We start from the raw sequence: 5,000 nt of genomic DNA, 5'->3' as shown, positions 1-5,000 counted from the left end.
TGTACTAAAATCCTCTTTAAAAACTTATGAAATTCTTCCAATCTACTGCATTCAACAAAAAAGTGCATAAAATTTTCCACCCCCGTACCACAAATATCACATTCTCTTTTAATATTTCTATTTATTTGATGTAAAACCACATTCGTAAAAATCCTATTATGTTTCAATTTAAAATCATTGTCTTCACAATCTATAGCATTATATTTTACATTAACATTCTTCCATATTGATTTCACATCTATATTTGTAAACACTCTAGACCACACTTTTTCTGAAGCAGGAGCTTTTGTCTCTTTTAAAATACATTTTCTATAAACCATTTTAACTTTTAAACTTGATAAAACATGTTTCTCCCCATTACTTTCATAGTATAAAACCGGTAAACCCTTAGCTCTCTCAACCACCTCTGTATTTATTAAAAGCACCCATTCCTCAGGAATACACCCTAAAATTCTCTTATACATATTTTCTACAGTAGTTTTGCTGATTTCATCATCCACTTCACAAACATTATCATAAATAGCTTGAACAGGAAGAAACCCCGGAATGACCTCATATAAAATGTCCCCAATCTGTCTCATCCCAGCCCTCATAAAATATTTACAAAACACCATCTTATTATTATATTGTATGTTGGGATTTAAAAAAATTGGCTGATTTAAAATATTGTCTAAAATGGTACACTCATAATAAATATTTGGTAAAAACTCCCCCCAAGCCTCAAACACTTCTCTATAAAACAATGGTATATTACCTAACATTTCCTTTTTCATGCACATCAATAAACCATTGTCCCCCATCCTCCCAACATCCTGCAAATACTCCTTAAAAAATCTTTTCCATCCGTAATCTAATTCACCATATAAATATTTCCGTACCATTTTGACTCTAATTGCTTTTTTCCTAACATTTAAATCTACCAACTTCAAACCTCCCTCCTCATAACCTGCAATCAGAGTTTTAAAAGAAATTTTCGCTCCTTTCCCATCCCATAAAAAATCAACTAAAATCGTATTCATTTCAGATAAAACCCATTCTGGTACGTCTAAAACATTCATGACATGAATAAAAATTGACATCAGCAATGAATTTACAACAATTACTTTCCCTTTTAATTTCAATGCCCTCCCCCTCCACATATTTACCACCTTCCTAACTTTGTTTATAACTCCACTCCATGTCAGATCTCTCGCTTCCTGTTCCTTCACCCCTAAAAACACACCTAACACCTTAAAATAATCATTTACCATTTTAAAAGGAAAAGTCCCCTCATTAATCTTCCCAACATACATTATTACTGACTTCTCCATATTCACTTTTGCTCCTGAGGCTTGCTCATATACTTTAAAACACTCCATCACCCTTTTAACACTTCCCTCATCTCTAACTGTTATTGTGGTATCGTCTGCATATTGATGAATTAAACTAAAACCTCCTTGCGGAGTCTCTACACAATTTATAAAATGATCTTTTTTAAGGTATGCCGCTAAGGGTTCTACCGATAAAACAAACAATAAAGCTGATAAAGGGCATCCCTGTCTCACTGATCTCTCAATAATAAAAGAATCTGTTAAAACCCCATTACATTTAACCCTACTTTTAGCCTTTCTATATAATAATTTTATCCATCCTATTATTCTATTTCCAAACCCATATTTTTCTAGTACCCTAAACATAAAATCATGTTCCACCCTGTCAAAAGCTTTATTAAAATCTATACTTAAAACAATTCCCCCTATCTTATCACTATTCATTTTATTTATCACATCTCTAAGTGTATTTATGGTATCTGCTATATCTCTTCCTGGCACACTATAATTTTGTGTAGGTGCTATAATATCATTTAAAACCATCTTCATCCTATTTGCCAGTATCTTAGCTAAAATCTTATAATCTGAGTTTAATAAACTAATTGGCCTATAATTTTCTAGTTTCAATTTGCTCCCCTTATTTTTATATAAAATCGATATCAGCCCTGTCACCATGGAGTCTGAAACATTATTATTATCTTCCATATATTGATATACTTCCAATAAAATCGGTGCTAAAAGACTTTCATACATTTTATAAAACTCTGCAATTAGTCCATCTACTCCAGGACTTTTATTTATTTGTAAACCCTTAATTGCATCTTTCACTTCATCCACTGTTATCTTCCTATCACACATTTGCTTATCCTCAACACCAATTTGCACATCCACACTATTTAAAATCTCTTTTACACACCCCTCATCCACCTCCCCTTTCTTAAATAAATCCTTATAAAAATTCTGTACAGTTTCTAATATCTCAACATAATCATTTACCACTTCACCCTTTACATTCTCAATCTCATTAAAATATGATTTCATCTGTTTAGTTTTCTCTAAACCAAGAAAAAATGACGTACATTTCTCCCCTTCTAAAAAATATTTTGCCCTACTTCTAATAATTGCACCCTTACACTTATCTATTTCACATTTGCTCAATTGTGCTTTTAAATCTAAAAACCTTTCAATATTATAGTTAGGATCAATATCACATTTCCTCATTTCTTCATTCAGTTTTGTTCTTAAAAAATGTTCTTCTCTTGTCATCCTACTCCTCTTCTTCCTTGCATATCTAATACTAAAAACTTTTATTTTTTCCTTAACATTTTCCCACCACTGACACTTATCATTCCCTTTTTGCTTATCCTCCATTTCATGTTCTATCAAAGATTTAAGTTGTTTCCCGTATTCCTCATCACCTAAATACCCTGCATTCATACACCATATTCCCCCCCCTTTCCTTTCCTTATCTAACCCCACCGAAAATGTTAACCCAGCATGATCACTAAAAGTTGTAAAAATATATTTAATATCTTTCATAAAATTCCTTAACCCTTCATTTACTAAAACCAGATCTATCCGTGTCTGTTTCAATTCCCCTAAAACCACCTGCCTTCTAGAAAATTCTCTCTTGTTCGGATTCTCGTCCCTCCATATATCAATCAAATTATTTTCAAACATCATCTTCCTTAAAACCCCCCTAGATACGTCACTTCTAAAAATAGCTCCCCTTGTCATATCTAGTCTATCCATTTTTACATTAAAATCCCCAACTAAAATACAGTTACCCTTGCACCATTTCCCTAATTCTAAAAATAAATTCCTTCTCTCTATTTCATTATTCGGCGCATAAATATTTATAATTCTAAAAACCCTACTCATATACTCAAAATCTAAAATTAAAATCCTCCCATTATTATCATTATATATCTTCTTCACATTTTCTACTACATCCTTCCTTAATAAAATTGCAACCCCACATGAATTCCCCCTGCCATTGTTTACATAAATAAAATCCCTCCATATTTTTTGTACTTCTAAAACACACACATTATCCCAGTGCGTCTCTTGAATAGATAAAATTTCAGAATTCTTCATTTGTACTATTCTATTAAATTTTCCTATTGTTCTCACACCATTTGCATTTATCGACATTATTTTAACCATACTAATAAATAATAAAATTATAAAATATAATTTCATTATGCTCTACCTTTTATCCAGTTTCTTTCCTCTTCCACCCTTTCTCTCCCTCCCCTCCGCCGCTTTCCTCTTCCTGTATCCTCCTGTCGTTCTTTCAAACTTTTCCCCATCATCCGTGTCCGATATCTCCTCCAAGTCCATCTCATCCAGCCAACTTGTCTTCTTTACACCCTCGTCCGTCCTGCTCCCCGCGCTCATCGCCGCCTCCAATACAGTCGCCGTGCTCCCCGTGCTCATCGCCGTTTCTGGAATATTCGTTATGCTCCCCGTGTACATCGCCGTTTCTGGTATGTTCGTTGTGCTCCCCGTGTTCATCTCCGTCTCATGTGTAGTCGTCGTTGTGCTCCCCGTGTTCATACCCGTCTCTGTTATTGTCATTAAACTTAAACCCCTCTCCATTTCTTCACCCCCCGAGGTACTTGTTTGTGCTGTGCTTTCCCCCAAAACCTGTGAGTCCCCCGTGCTTCCCCCCAGTCCACTCCCCCCCTCCTCCTGAAAACTCCATCTTCTTATTTCCGAATCCATGCTGCTCCCAATTTCGTTCATCTTCTGGTCTTCCTTCTTCTCCCTTCTTCCTTCCTCCGTCTCTCCACCCTCCACCACGTCCTCTCCTCCATCTTCTTCTCCTTCTTCCGACAGTACAACTGCTTCCTCGAATAGTACTTGACTCCCCTCTTCAGTCATAACTTCTCCACAGTTGCACTCCGTCAATCTCTTTCTGCATCTGCCACAAAAATTCCTTTCCTTCTCTCCGATACATTCTCTCGCGTAATGGCCTTGATTACCGCACTTAAAGCATTTGAATTCAGGGCAGTCTTTGACTATGTGCCCTGGTTGAATACACAACCGACAAACTCTGACCTGTTTGTCATGAATAACCCTGAAGTATTCAGTTCCCTCCAGCGTCTCAATTTTTGTGGAATATGGCAATGATTGGACTTTTTCCGTAAATTTAACTTTACAAAAACGTGTCCCGTCAACCACCTCCGTTCCAGGCCAAACTCTCCTCCTTATCTCCGAGACGGCCGTTACTCCCCAGCTACTCAGCTTGTCCAGTATAACTTTATCTTCTATATATACCGGGAGATTCATAAAAGACACCACCAATTCATTGACATTCACATCTCTCGCCAGAATCCTGGTGTCCTTTATCCTTAAACCGTCCATTAGACGTTCTTTTCCTTTTCCGTTTCTCATCGTAATTTCATACTTCTTGTCTCCTTTCATTCGGCATCCCACCACCTCTCCACACGTCTCCTTAATTGCTCTCAGTAATTCCATCGTCGTCACCTTTTCTTCTCCCACCAACTCAATTGCCACCGTGTATTCTTTTCCATATTTCATTCCTCCTTTATTTTCATTATCCTTCCGTTGCGCATTTTCGTTGTCCTTGTCCATTCCGTTTGTCGTTGCCATGTTGTCCGTCATTGTAAATCAAAAAATGAAACCGAAAAAAACCTCCCCCAAGCAGCAAAACTGCAGGGGGGG

Source organism: Salmo trutta, unplaced genomic scaffold (assembly GCF_901001165.1).
Source record: "Salmo trutta unplaced genomic scaffold, fSalTru1.1, whole genome shotgun sequence".
Classification (NCBI taxonomy): Eukaryota; Metazoa; Chordata; class Actinopteri; order Salmoniformes; family Salmonidae; genus Salmo; species Salmo trutta.
The sequence above is the reverse complement of the archived record's forward strand: the minus strand, read 5'-3'. Positions refer to the sequence as shown.